The sequence below is a fragment of the Nymphalis io genome, chromosome Z, assembly GCF_905147045.1.
Source record: "Nymphalis io chromosome Z, ilAglIoxx1.1, whole genome shotgun sequence".
Classification (NCBI taxonomy): Eukaryota; Metazoa; Arthropoda; class Insecta; order Lepidoptera; family Nymphalidae; genus Nymphalis; species Nymphalis io.
The window spans coordinates 2,660,978-2,676,657 of NC_065918.1; the positions used below are offsets into that span (position 1 = coordinate 2,660,978).

At 32.0% G+C, this 15,680-nt stretch overlaps 1 protein-coding gene across 17 annotated transcripts in view; it reads right to left on the minus strand.

The window, feature by feature from the left end:
* LOC126780312 (basement membrane-specific heparan sulfate proteoglycan core protein) overlaps positions 1–15,680 on the minus strand; it is a 148,292-nt gene that overhangs the window by 66,549 nt on the left and 66,063 nt on the right. For 2 of the 17 annotated variants that reach the window (XM_050504677.1, XM_050504674.1), the window contains exon 1: positions 3,468–3,549. The exons of 14 other annotated variants lie outside the window; for them this stretch is intronic. The gene's annotated coding sequence lies outside the window, so the exon portion shown is untranslated. Of the gene's footprint in view, positions 1–3,383; positions 3,550–15,680 lie in introns of those variants that run through there. One more of the 17 variants, XM_050504676.1, reaches the window with a different exon arrangement.

Consider the following 15,680-nt stretch of genomic DNA (forward strand, 5'->3'; position numbering starts at 1 on the left):
ACGAGCTCACCTACATATTCTATAAAAAACATTTAGTTAAATGTGTCGATATAAGAAATCAATGTACTGCTTCTTTCTTATATACTATATGCGCGAAAGTAGTAGTTTTATAAGACTATTATTGCCACTGTTCCTCCCACGTGGCTTGTAGTGTATACAAACTAACGCAAAAGGATTTTTTGAAATCGGATTTACTGGTTCTGGGATTAGCACGATCAAAGGCCTTATAATAATAGTATAGACACAGATTTTGTCAATGTTTCGTGAGGCTCATGTCAAATTCTATAATCTCAGAAATACTGATGTCTGGCAACACAACACTTCACAATATATATCTTTGACGATATGTCATTGCATAATTAGGAACAGAACCCTTTATTATAGTATTTCTTATAACCGGATGTGAATAATTGTAATCAGGAAACTCAGTACATTGACCTTTGCAAAATGATATAATTTTATTATCGTATGTAGTATCATTATGTTACTGAACTAGTCGCTCCTTGTGCTACCACAATATGACGAGGAACGTTGCGTGACGTTATATAAGCTATAGCCTTTCTCAATAAACAGGCTATCGAGCAAAAAGTTTTTTTTTTTAAATCGCGTTCAAATATTCTTCGATTAGCCCGTTCAAATAATGAGGATACGAATAAAATTTTCAGCTTTACTAAAATTATAAATGCGAAAGTAAGTTCGTTTATTTATTTATGTGTTTTTTATTCGCTTAGCTTTCACGACTTAACTATCATTATGAAATTATCAGGGGTGGCCCACTTGTTGATAAATGTTTACCATCGACTGTAAAATTATTAACCTTACACGAGTAATACGCCACCAACTAAGTGAGCGATGTGTTATGTTCCTTGTAATAGTAATTAGTCTGGCTCACTGACACTTAAAACCGTAATACTAATAAAGGGTACTGTTTGGCATCTGAATGTTATGTTGAAACTAACTAGCCAGGCTTGTAAAAACAGCTACCACCTTTCATAGAATTTTCCGACGTGTAATAAGAAAAATATATTAATATTTTAAAAATACCGTTAATAATTCTTAATTCGAAGTAAACAGTTCTTCAACAAATAGCTATGTGATTATACGCAAGAAGTAATATATTCCACAGCTGGGCAAATGCCTCCGCTTTTTTTTCGAGAGGGCTTAGAGATTTTACCACCACGCTGCTTGAATGTTCAGGTTTTCATTCGACCATGACGCTCAACACGAGATTAATTGTATACACAAACAAGCTATAGCTTCCTTTAAATAAATAATGAAGGCGTAAACTCTGTATTTTGTTGTGTGATATGCGACAATGTAATGAAGGCGTAAACTGAATATATGAAAATTTAGTGTATTTTACAAATTACTGTAAAATGTTTAAAATAATTTAATATAAAAGCGAATAAAACTAAAATATTGGATTAATTTTAATGCGATAGAAATGATTTTAATTTTGTTTTAGTGCACATGGAATATCTCTTTTAAGTTACTATACTCCGTATGTCGAGCTTGCAACGTTTAAGGATTAGGTGAAGTAATTTAGCAAAATATGTTTAAATATTTCAAAGCAATTACATTTTGTGTAATTATTTATGAACAACGAAAAAGTCTTAAATGAAATACTAACTTAAAAAATAACGGAGATTCTAGAAAAAAAAAAACTTATTCGGATATCTTTTTAAAAGATCTTAAAATAGTCTAATGTAATCTTTATTCGTTTTATGAGAAGTAACAATACAAATATCAATAAAAAACATACTTTTAAGACGTCAAATTGATTGATTTCTAAATCTTATTTCCATTTTTTGAAATCTGCTTGACAAAGAACAATATGGAATCACATGAAGATGTGCGCTACTTAGTGCATATCATTTATTATCATCATTTAGAAACAATAACAACCAGATTTTCGAAAATCATTGAAACAATATCCCCTAAATAATAAAGATTTGGAATTTAGTATAGAGTTGAAGTTATTATTTAATTTTTATTGTTTTACAAAGTATATAAAACAAAGTGCGTTTCTAACGCAACTTGATAACTTTATATAAATTCAAATAGCAACATCCATGTATTCCAACACATACTTTCTACGTAAGTTAAATAAATCATTTTATTTATTTCAAATCAGTATTGATTTATTTGTAATTATTCCATCGCAAAGTAGGATATTTTAGGACAAAATACTGCAAATAATATAAAAAAATACGCATATGTTTTAAATTCCATGCATTTGTTGAATTTAAAAAAAAAATGAATGATAATAATCAAGACATCTTAATTATATAAATATTTAATTACAAAAAGTTCAGTATCATTTTCGCTTCTGTTTGTCAAGCGATAAGAAAATAAATTTTTAGTAGCTATTGACGAGATTTAAAGTTAAAAAAAAATGGAAATAAGAATACAAAAAATAATCGAACCATGATAATTAATATGTTTTCCTCAAATTTCGATTAATGATTTTGGTCGAATTTCCACAACTCGGTAAACATTTTTTAATATATTCATATGTTCAAGCACTGGTCACACTTACTAGAAGCTATATACCTATATAATCATAGCAAATGATAAATTTTGGTTACGCACTTAGCACACAGCTAAAAATAGTGAATTTTATTGATAGCTTTAATGAATAACCATACAAGCTTTTAAATTCAAAACTTAACATTTTATCGTAATAGGTGCATTTACCCAATTCCTAACCCTTAAATTGTGAATAATGTTACAAAGTGATGCTTTTAAATATAATGGAATTTCTAGGTCAACAAGCGCGGCCATACGTGATCTTTACCTAACTTCGAAACTATCCAATACTTAGACATTTCATAAAATATATAAATATGTATTGACACGAGGTATTTCTTATTTAAGAAGGACATTATTTTTTATTAATGATGATGTTCTATATTTTTAAGAAGGCGAGGAAGTGCACGTTCATTAATTAATCGTAACAACAATCACAAAGACACAATTCTAATTATTTAACAATTTTGTTTATCTATAAAATTAAGTATAATGTGATATTTAAGATGATAGTGAAATATTACATAATAATAAGATAAATAATTAATAGCGATATTTTTTGCTTCTTCCATAGCTTTTTATTTAAATTAAAAAATATAATTGAAATTATATTAAAATTAAACGATAAAATCGAAATCAAAATGACCTAACCATCTTTATAAAAAACTAATTTTTTACACCAAAATACAGAAACATTAAAATTTTATCAAAAAAGTAATACAGGAGATTCTTTTAAGCGAGACGCTTCGAGCACAAATCGGCTAAATTCCAATTTTAAGTTTTAAACTGTTAATGTAACTAAGGATACATTTGAAGTTTTTTCTCGTTACTCAAAAGCTGAACTTCGGACGTACTGTCTAGCTGGTTTTAGTTAGAATTTATTCATTTAAACCGTGTGGAGTGAGCGATACGCGATGGGAATCTGTCACAAAACTTACGGATGTCGTATGCGACCGCGCGGGTTGTCGGAGCGTGCAATCGGTCGCCCGTGCTGAGTAGAACTGACTATCCCGCCTCACGACTGTGCCTAGAGCTACTGCGATACAGATTGTCGAAGGCTCTCTGTAAATGCAGAGCTCCGACTGTATAGAACTCGCGTAGGACGAACCCAACATCGGGTTGCATTTGGATTGTTAAGCCTTTACGTTACGCTTAACGAACCAAATCATTATTGACGTAATCTTCTGTATATATTTTGAATAAATCCTTTTAATAAAGAAGTAATGATGCTTTTGTCAATTAATTTATTTAAAAATTAAAGCATATATTTCAGATAAAATCAAGTAAACATATTGATAAAATAATCTTACTGTTTCAGCGCTAAAACTTAAGCTTAAAATAATTAAAACTTTAACCAGTTTTAACATAACATAAAAGAATTGAGTAAGTAAAATTAATAATAAGTTATTATTATTTTTAATTGTTTTTGTTTAAACCCTTGCGATTCTTGATCATTTATGAACAAACATTGTGTTAGGCTTATATAATTCAATCAAAATTAAAACGGGAAAGACTCATTTAACCTTTAATTAACACATAACTAACAAAGCTTTAAAAACATATATATAATCAATAATTAAACGAAAACCTATGTTAAGTAAATGTTAGGTTTTGAAAATAATTATTATTTATTAAAACTTTATTTTCACTCTACAAAAAATATTTTTAATTACGTACAAAAAACTGATTTCTACCTAAACGCATCACAATAATATAGATGATTTCGACAGACTGAGGCAGCAGCCATCGTTGTATAAACGCGAGACGTAAAGGCAAACTTATAACATCAAGTTACCGTCTTCCAAAGTCAATATATTATTTCTGGGGCAAGGTATTCGTAGCTATAATAAAATTCCGCAGATATTTTTAACTATGCTTGCTAAGCATTTTAAGCCTTTTATTCAAAAAAATATTTTGAGGTAAGGCTTAATACACACAAGTATATATAGATGACAGAAAAACGTGGAGTTACTATTTGTGGATTTCTATACAGGAAATTAAAATTTATATGTAGTTAGTTAGTGTATTTCATTTGAGAATTAGAGTGACAATTAAGTTTCTTACCAGTTCTTCTTCAATTTAAAAGTACTTATAACAGTGTAATTGAATAAAGTATATTTCGATAATGATTTAATGATTAACTACTTTTTAGTAATTGTGCATTTTAATACATAAAAGTTTAATACTAGATAATTAAAGTGAGGTTTACGGTAAGCTGATCCTAATTCGAAGTGACCGACCCCCGAATGGGACAAAGGACAAATGTTTTGAAGCTTCCCGCTCTATTAATAAAGTAGATACCTCAAGTCTAGTTTCGTTGCCGCAGTTCTAAGGAAGGTCCGTAAGTCCGAGAGTCGTTTCGAAGTTATAAGTGCCAGGCACCTCACCGCAGAAACCTTGCGAGGTAAGAAAACTTTGTCAGCTCCAAGGAACTAGAGTGACGGCACGCTTTAAAATTTTCTAAGACGTCGACTAATATCTTGTGTCTATGATATAGGATTATAAGCCTTACCTAATCAAAGCACAAATTTCTAAATTAATTTACAAAACTAATTTAAATATGAATTGGTTGTAATCTGTAAATAATTATGTCGGAAATAATACGCGCGCTATCTTTTGTACATTGCTCCGATAAAAACAATTATCTTAGTACCATGGATCACCAGTACTTGAAAGCATAGAGCGATTTCAACAGAAAATTATATATATACATGATTTGAAATAATCATTAGATATAGTATTTTTTATTTAACTTTAACTGGGAATCGTTTGCATAAATTTATGAATTAAGCATCGATAAAGGGCCAGTTCCTTTATCGATGCTTAAAAGAAAAAAAATGATACTGAACTGAAAGGCAGAAATGGCTTATCCTATTTATATATATCAAATATGTTTAGAATAAAGTTATACATGTATATTACGCTTGACAAAGGACAAAAAATGACCTTCTGGCACATTATATTATCTTATCTCAAAGCGCCTACCACTTAGAAACCAATAAACAAAGAGGTATAAAATACTCTTAGATGGTTGGAAACAATTCAATCCCATGAGTTGAGGTCTTAATAAAAAGCGGGAACAGAAAAGCATGAACAAATAACATGAAACGACAAGTGGAATTTATGTTTGACAGTTTAACGTATATGATCTAAACAAATTAGCACAACTTCGAGATGAATGTACGTCGCCGATTTGAAAGTAACGTCTAGATTTTTCTTATAAGCCTATTTTCTAAATGTAAATGCTTAGTTCATGTGTCTGTATCTTAAGTAATATAATCTTTATAACGCCAATTAAAGAAACGTAATCATCAAATTGAGGTTCTATTTTTATTTTCAATTGTTTTATGAAGGCTGACTGTCAAGTGGGCCATTTGATGATAAGTGGTCACCACCGCACATTGACATCGTAAGAAGTACTTAGTAAACATTTCGTACACCGCCACCAAGCTTAGGAAGCTAAGATGTTATTTCCCTTATGCCTGTTGTTTATTCTGGCTTACTCGCCCAGCCGGAATACAATAATACTAAGTATTGATACTTGGCGGAAGAATATATGATTGGTGGTACCTACCCAGACGGGCTTGGGCAAAGACCTATCTAATTAAGTACAGAGTCGATAATTTGTATAGTTGTCGTTGACATTCGCGTAAAAGCGCATAATCGTATAGGACAGTAATTATATATTGAAAAACTAATTAGCTAGCTAGTATATTATAAATGATTATTCTTAGCGCAAGAATCAAAATTTTTCGCAAATTAATCAGTTTATTAATTCTAAAACATAAATTAAACTTAAAACACGTCAGTTTTACTCAAAGAATAGCCCTTTAAAAGATTTTAAAAGGTCTCTTTACTTGCATTAAAATATAAAGGAGAAATTATTCCGTTACAAGTAAATAACTCTCATCCTTTTTTTCGTAACTTGAAATATACGGTTCTAAGTGACAAAAAGTGTACCCTATCTCCGGAAGACGAGCTCGAGGTTGTCTTTGAGTAACATTAATCGGTTTCATCGCCTTTGGCCCTTCGAGACGAGAGGACCTATGTAAACTTAAACCTGTGGAATGAAAACAATACTCTATATAACCAGTATTTTAAGATTATATCTGATTATTTCTTTATTTAACGAAAAAAAGTCCTTGTAATCTTTAATCTTGTCACACGTCACCTTAAAATTGTGCTTGAAGTACCTATAATCTCTTTTAATTAAATAAAATAAGTATTTATAACAAAATATACATATTTAGTCGCCAGTTTTCGTAACGATTTTTAAATTCAGAATAACTAATTTGACGTTTATCTGAATGGTCATTGGCATCCGACGACTTAGCTGGCGACCAATGAGCTTTGAGTATTAGTTCATAATCATAATAGTAAATCTGACTTTAATCCAATTTTTTTAAAACTGGATTTTAGTGTTTACTATTAAGGCAACACGAGAGGATAAAAATACGAGAATTCTTTTCAATATATAATATATAGTTAGGAGAATAATTTATTAAAAAAAGGTTATGTAAAGAGTAAAAATCAATTTGTGAATGTATTATTCCTATTTTTCATTTTATATAGTAATTTAAATGATTTCAAAGTTACTATGTATAACATTGCTTATTATGGGTACAGTGGGGGGGATATCAGTACAAATATTACATAAATTATATATAAAGAAATAAACAATTTAATACTTTGTTGTTAAATACTAATTAGTCTTATATAGTAACAGTAACAGGCTGTTAATGTCCCACTGTTAGGCTAAGGACTCCTCTCCCTTTTGAGGAGGAGTCTTATATACTATCTAAGGTAATATTATATTTAAAGTACCTAACGGTTCTCAGGGCTGGGTGTTTCTTTTTCCGAAACGATGGTAGTTTCTGGTTTGACTATCAATAAGCAAGTGTAATGCTTGAATAAATCATTTTGATTTTTGATTTTGATGTAATACTGACTTATATTTTTCATTTTTATTCCAAAAATCAAAACTTTTTTTCTATATAACGTATCACTACTGAAAATGAGAAGGCCGTATGTGAATATTTTGAATTGAGATTAAATTTCACACACAATCTTTTACATTTACGATATTATGATGATGGTGATATGAAAACGTACGAAACTGTTATTTGTTAATAAACAATTCAAGCGGATGAGCTTCTGTCTCCAAATACCTATTTACTATTTTCAAATTAATCAATAGAAAAATAAAATTAGCTTAAGTGCTTTTTGCACTAACATTTAATATTTAAAACGTCTAATTTAAAAATAGAACGAACATTAACCTACCGTGATATATTCTAGATTGTTATATAATGAACAGCGACCTTAATTCTTACATATGTCATATATCGTGTGTTTAGTTAAATACTGATTTCTTTCTGTCATTAATAAAACATCTTTATTTAACTAATCATATTAATGTACTACCCGTTCCGGCTTCTTACTATTATTACTCGCACTACTTACTACTTAATATTCGCACGGGTGAAACGATTGCATAAAAATTTTATGACATTTGCAACAATAATCGTCACATTTCAGCCAAAAACATTAAAAAATACAATGAATACCTCCGTGCATTGGTTAAAACCATCTGAAAATCCGTTCGGTAATTTTTGAGTTTATCGCGTTCAGACACAGAGACGCAGCATTGAATTTGAAATTTTCAAAATAAATTATATGCACTGTTATTAAGGACAATCCAAAAATTACCATCTTGCATATTCTTTTTTTTATTTTACTGGTGGTAGGGCTTTGTGCAAGCTCGTCTGGGTAGGTACCACCAACTCATCAGATATTCTACCACAAAACAACAGTACTTGGTATTGATGTGTTCCGGTTTGAAGGTTGAGTGAGACAGTGTAATTACAGGCACAAGGGACATAACATCTTAGTTCCCAAGGTTGGTGGTGCATTGGTGATGTAAGCGATGGTTAACATTTCAATGCCAATGTCAATGGGCATTGGTGACCTCTTACCATCAGGTGGCCCATATGCTCGTCCGCCTTCCTACTCTATAAAAAAAAATCTAAACTTCTTATTATTTCTATATAAATACTTAGGATATTATAGTACTAAAAAACATTGAAATAGTATCCTCTGTTTTCATAAATAAATCAATACCACACCGTTTACGCCCGTACCGTATTTTTAAATAACTTTAGTGTATATTTAATAACAATATGTTAGTCGCGTCGATTGCAGTCTCGTCGTAAAACATCCGATATACCGCGTAAACGATAACTCTTTTGTATTTATTAATAAATACATTGGTTATGTAAGCTATTAACCTGAATTATAAATAGGTTAATAACACACAGAAAGACGCTACCTTTATCCATTTTTATTAGATTTTTACTGTTAATAAAATATTTAAATTGCTGCGACAATTATTTTTAATAACAGATTTTAGAATGGTAATATTTATATGGTTACCTAGCGACTACTATGACTATCTATATATGCATCTCATGCGCTATTACTTAATCTACATATATGTTATGATGTCCTCCTGACCGATTTCGGCCACAGCAGCCAAGAGATTAACACGACATATTATAGTGCACAAGTGTGTGCGCAAACCGCATGCAGTTTAATAATCCGACAAGACGTCAATACGATACGACCTGAAAGAGTTCAGTCGCATGACCAATGACTTTCCGAGACCTGAGAGTGTACACGCTTCCAGACATCAGTTTCCTACTGAGATCTTCGACAGAAAATTCCAATAACATTTTTTCTGCCTGACCTGGGGATTAAATGTAGGACCTCATCCACTGCCACTAGCTACTAGCCCAGAGGCAGTCCGATCTATATAATAACAATATGACGCCGAGGACTAAGGCTGAGGACTATTTTTGTTTCAAAGTTAATGTTTTAGCAAATTAAAATAATAATATATTTTTCTTTATATTATAATAAAACATTGTAAAATCTACAAAGATGTTTCATAAGCAATAAGCACACGTAATATTATAAAAAAATTAAGCGTTTATATTTTAATCCTTTTTATTTTTTTTATTTAAAGCTAGTCTAGTAAAAAAAATACGATAGTGGATTTTAATTAATATTTATTGTGTTATACTTTCATTTAGTAAATTAATAAAAAAAGTTAATTGCGTATAAATGATTTAAGCGTTTCTATATATAAAATTATAGTTACATTATAGACTTTCCGTATTGAATACACAGCAGTAAAATGTAGGCACTTCCAACAATTGCATTTTGTTCTAAACAAAAAACATATTCGCAAATAACTCGCGCTATAACAGTTGATACTAATTTCTTTATACGAATTTTCACAAATCAAGTTAGATAACTGATTCTAATGAATACGTATTGTTCAAAACAATACTGTGACAGACAAACTGGCAAAGGTAATTCAATAACGCCATTCAAACACGGGTCAAACATGCGATTTGGAGGCGATACTATTTCAATAACAATAGCCCCAATGATCATGCTGTTTACTTTCGACTTTGACTACGGCCTTAGCGGATATATTCATGATGTTATTGCTAATAATATTTGATTTAGAATTTGGGAACACGTTTGCGAAATTAAATAATGATATAACTACTTCATACCAGCCGTTATTCAATTGAATTGCAGCTTATTAATTTGTGTTGTTCTGTTTTATGTGATAACCGTAAGGTATGTTAATAATAAACTTAATCGCTAGTGGGCATCTTCGGGAATTAGGATATTATGTGCCTTGTGGCTGTAGTTCCACTGGCTTACTTTTTGGTAGTAGATTTTGTAATAAGTACTAGCCAGTAGCCAAGGTTGCCAATGTAAAAACTTCGGAAAAAAAAAACAATAGTATATCTATACGTTTAAACCAACAGAACCAAAGTTAAAGGGATCGTTGTTATATTTTTTTATACATTTTTATGTATTTATTCTCTCATTTATGTTATTACACAGAACAATAAGTTTATTTTCTTAATAAAATTGTCTAAGATGAAACATATTAAGCTTATGTTTATTAAATTATTTGTTTTGTACTTAAGTTTTTTAATTAGTAAATGTAAACAAAACAGTGTTACGATTTTTATATATTTTATATATTGATACAAATATAAAACAAATTCAAATAATCGTCAAGACTACAGTTTAAATTGTTAGGTCCATTTCTGTACCCCTGACAATGTATATGCAAAATTTTATAAGGATTTGTTGAGTAGTTAAGACTTGAAAGCGTAACAAACAAACTCACTTACGCTTTTATAAGGATATTTATTAAAATATTTCAATGTTTAAATTAGATATATATTTCGATAGTCTATACTAATATGAAGTTAAAGAGTATGTTTAAACAGGATGAGGATCAATTCTACTAATTTGTAAAAGTCGCGATACATTCTCGATTTAATTCCGATTAAACTTCCGAAACTGGACGGTTGTATTAGTAGAATAGGGAAACAGCTAAACGGCAACGATTCGATTCGATTGAGATAAACAATTTGCTAGTAGAATTGGCCCCTGATGTAGGGATTATCTAATCCGATTGAAAAAAACGATTGCGTCAGATAGCCCATTTATTGAGAAAGGATATAAGCTACACAACATCGCATAACGATCTACAAATAGAACAGCGATAGAGTAACGTAAAACGCGGCTGAAAACGCGCAAAGTAACTTAACTTATGGACCATAATTTAATTTCACGTTCGTCTTTGTCGGTTAAAAGTCGTATGTTTGATACGTCGTATATTGTTTAAAACAATATAATTACGATATCAAAGATAAAACAGCTGTTTTGTTTCTCTTTTAAAATTTCAACACGAATTTCAATCGAAATCTCCATAAAGCATTATTGCTTCATTGTTGTCAACCTTTAAATAAGTTAACCGAAAATCGAGGCGCCGAGTGAAAACCGCTAAATATATTTGTAAATCGATAATGTATTGTGTTTTATTTAAAATAAATGAGTATTGGATATGGGTATAGGACTCTGTATACGTTGCAATGAACTATTTTCTTAATTTATGTTTATAATTTAGAAGCCAGTCTGTTTAGGATTGTCATCTGCCAAACTTACTTCTGTCTATCTGACTTTAACCCCCATTGGAGCAGCGTAATAGAACAAACTCCAGACCTTAGCAAAAAAGGGGGAAACCTTTGTCCAGCTTATTTACTTTAATTTAGATTTTTTCTTCTTAATCTCGGTGCATATTATATCATATATATTATTGCTATTATATCATATACATATCATATTATATCATATACATTATAATTTCATAAATACGTTATCTATGGTATACAAATAGTTTAATAGTTCGATACTATTACCTGTTATTAATCTTGGTTACTCATTACATGCTTAAATCGAATTATTAATCTTTGTTTATGTAAGATAAACGGGCCCGAGGCTAAACTGATGGAAGTAACTACCACCGCCCATGAACACCTGCAACACCGGATGGCTTGCAGGAGCATTGCTGGTCTTATGATTTGAACAATTTAAAAAACGGTGTTATTACTATTATTATTTTTTTTGTTATTTAATAAAAATCTTTACCATCTTATGTTTTTTTGACACATCACACTCTCCGGTTCTGCCACCAAACAGTAACACAACGTGTTTCGGTTTAAATGCTAAATGAGCTGGTGTTATTGCAGGAACAAGCATATAGCATTTTATATCCAGAATGATTTCGGATTTACAGTGATATATTGTATGAAATAGTGTTTTAGGTTGATGGTTGATGGCAATTTCGTCATCTGACCGACTTCGGAAATAGAGTAAGTTGTAAACTACGTTTGAACTAGTTTATGGTTCATTGTGAGACATTTTGTTACCGTTGTCTACTTTCTGTAAACATTCCTTCATATTTGAGTTCTTATTTCATATTTTAAGATTAACGCGTTCACAAATTAATACGTTCTTCGACCGTCAACCAAAAATGTAATCGTCAAGAGAATGACATCATCACACGATAATCACCGCACACACTGAACATTCCTGAATACCCAGCCAAACAAACCATGCTCCAATTTTAAAGATTATATGTACGTATGTACACACGTCCACTGATGTGTGTTGTTTTACTACGTTGAAAATAGAGCTTATAATTCATAACTATTGATAAAACATGTCGTGACCCACTGTACACAACGCTCTTTATTACAGCACAATGTTAGCCGGTGACACAAAATAGTATGTCCGCTTAATTAATAAAACCTTGCATCTGCAAAGCGGTACAAGCATTGAATCATATTTTCGACTTATTGATGGGTTGCGATTTGTTCTATAAAAATGTTTGAGTTGAAAATCGGTTACTAAAATTTTCCCGCCTCGTCAGTTAAGACAGCTAAGTATGACACAAAATGTTTAACAAACTTTAATGCATACGCGGTATAACAAAGATGGCGACAAAAGCAAAAACAATCGTGGCTTAAAATTACCTCTGTTTACATAAACTGTGCCATTACTTGTTTCTTGCCGTGGACTTGATCGCCGGTATGCGCTAACACTGATAGACAGAGCAAAAAGTGCGGTACTATGTCGGAACACTGTCATAAAATTTACTAAACGGGGCTAGCACACGCTAAACGTCCAAGACGACCTAAAAATATAAAAGCATTACACTTTTATCGCGTTTTATTAATATTGTTTTTATAAATATTATATCATTATATGATGACACATAACATCTATCTACAAGCTTCTACGTAGTCCTATATAAATATAATATATAAAAACATATATAACATAAAAAAAATCATCAATATATAAAGCATATGTATAATCACACGGCAGATGACGTATATGAAAACTTCGTTATTTAACAATTTACGCAACACTACACATAACACGGTGTTTAAAATCTAATCAAAAGTTAAGTAAGGCAGTCAAACAGAATGACATTATGTTATCATAGACCTGATGCTTCGTTCCAATACACGAGTCGGGAAAGTTTCGGGAAGTCACTTCTTTTATACTACTGTGCTGTACTTTTTCGTTAAATATTTTTGTTTTGTTTCATCAATCGGTTGCTCCTGTAACGTGCTGATCTCGAGTTGTATTCTTTGGTAAACCAATTCAAATATATTTTATATAAACTGTTTAAGTTTTACATTTGTTTTATAATTGTCACGTTCGAGAAAAACTTATGATGATTCAAGTTTTGCCGTCGACAAGTGACTTTATATATACTGTTTGTTTATATACTATATATATACACTGGCCGCCAAAAAAATCGACCCACCCGTATTTTTTTACTTACAAAGTTGTTATCTTAACTATGCGACGACCTAGGTGGATTGTTTTACTTATGGGACATACATTTAACATTTTATTACCCACTTGATATTGATTTGGAGGAGTTGTAAGTGTTATTGAGGATATTTGGAATATTTTTAAAGTATTGATAAGAAAACGTTACTTTGTGCACAAAGTGCATGGTTAGTTTATTTCCAGTTCTTAACGCGGAATCATCTCGATTCGATGTTTATTATTGATTAAGTGTATGAAACTTTGTTGAAACAATAATTTTAATAAGTTTAAACATAAAAAATGGATACTACTGAAGCAGAAGCTGCTCAAGTCGTAGCTCTTATTCATGAGGGGTTAAGTCAGCGAAATGTGGCTAGAACACTAAAATTAAGTCGTTCAGCGGTGCGAAGAGTGTACAAACGCTACTTGGAGACAGGGGAGTATCGCCGGAGACCAGGATCTGGCAGGGGGCGTGTCACGAACCCGACCGATGACCGTTTTATTTGTTTGACGTCTTTAAGAAACCGACATCTTTCGGCTGTTGAGGTTCAAGGTAGACTCCGAGAAAGTCGTGGAGTGTCTGTGAGTGAAAATACTGTAAGAAGAAGACTTCAAGAGCAAAACTTAACCCCTCACAAGCCAGCAACAGGACCAAAACTCACAGCATCCCATCGACAAGCAAGACTACAATTTGCTAGGCAGCACGTCGATTGGACACTGGACCAATGGGAGACAGTATTGTTCAGTGATGAAAGCCGAATGTCTCTAGTAGGCTCTGATGGACGACGTAACGTCATGCGAAGGCCAGGTGAACGCTACTCTCAGTGTTGCATTCGAGAAACAGTCCGATTTGGTGGAGGCTCTACAATGTTTTGGGGAGGTATTTCTTTGACGGGACGCACAGAGCTGGTTTTTTTCCGTAATCGTGCTGTTAATGCTGAAACTTACATAACGGACATTCTGGAGCCTCATGTGATGCCTTACGCTGGATATATTGGGGATAATTTCCAACTTATGCACGACAACGCACGACCTCACGTCGCTAAAATTGTTAAAGACTATCTCAGGGAAGTCGAAATTCCAGTTATGCAGTGGCCAGCCGATAGTCCGGACTTAAACCCGATAGAGCACCTCTGGGACCAGCTAAAACGTACGGTTCCAGCACGAAATCCAATTCCAGAAACCCTGAATCAACTGGAAGCTGCCCTAACTGAAGAATGGCAACGGACCCCACAGGAAGACATTAAAAAGCTAATCAGGTCACTTTATAGGCGTATGCAGGCAGTGATTAGGTCAAGAGGAGGAAACACTCCCTATTAAAGTAAGATTTAGGCCCCCAAATTTAAAAACAAACGGCATAATCGTTTTGTACACAAAAAATAAAATTGCGTAAAATTTTGTGTTTTCGTATTTTCTCCCATATTTACCTAAAAACCTATTTTTTGCGCACTATTTCTGTTTTTGTACAATCCTACAATTGCATTTTTTCATTATCAATCTTAAAAATATAAATATGTGGTAGTTTAAAACCATACGATAGCTTTTTTACAAAAAATGTAGGTGGGTCGATTTTTTTGGAGGCCAGTGTATATATATATACTGGTGGTAGAGCTTTGTGCCAGCTCGTCTGGGTAGGTACCACCCACTCATCAGATATTCTACCGCAAAATAGCAGTACATGGTATTGTTGTGTTCCGGTTTGAAGGGTGAGTGAGCCAGTGTAATTACAGGCACAAAGTTAGTGGCGCATTGGTGATGTAAGCAATGGTTACATCACCCATGGTCTTACAATGTCAATGTCTATGGGCGTTAGTGACCACTTACCGTCAGGTGGCACATATGCTCGTCCGCCTCCTATTCTATAAAAAAATAAGCTATCCATACGATTGACTTAAAATTTAATATACTAAATAATAGTTACTCCTTTCCCG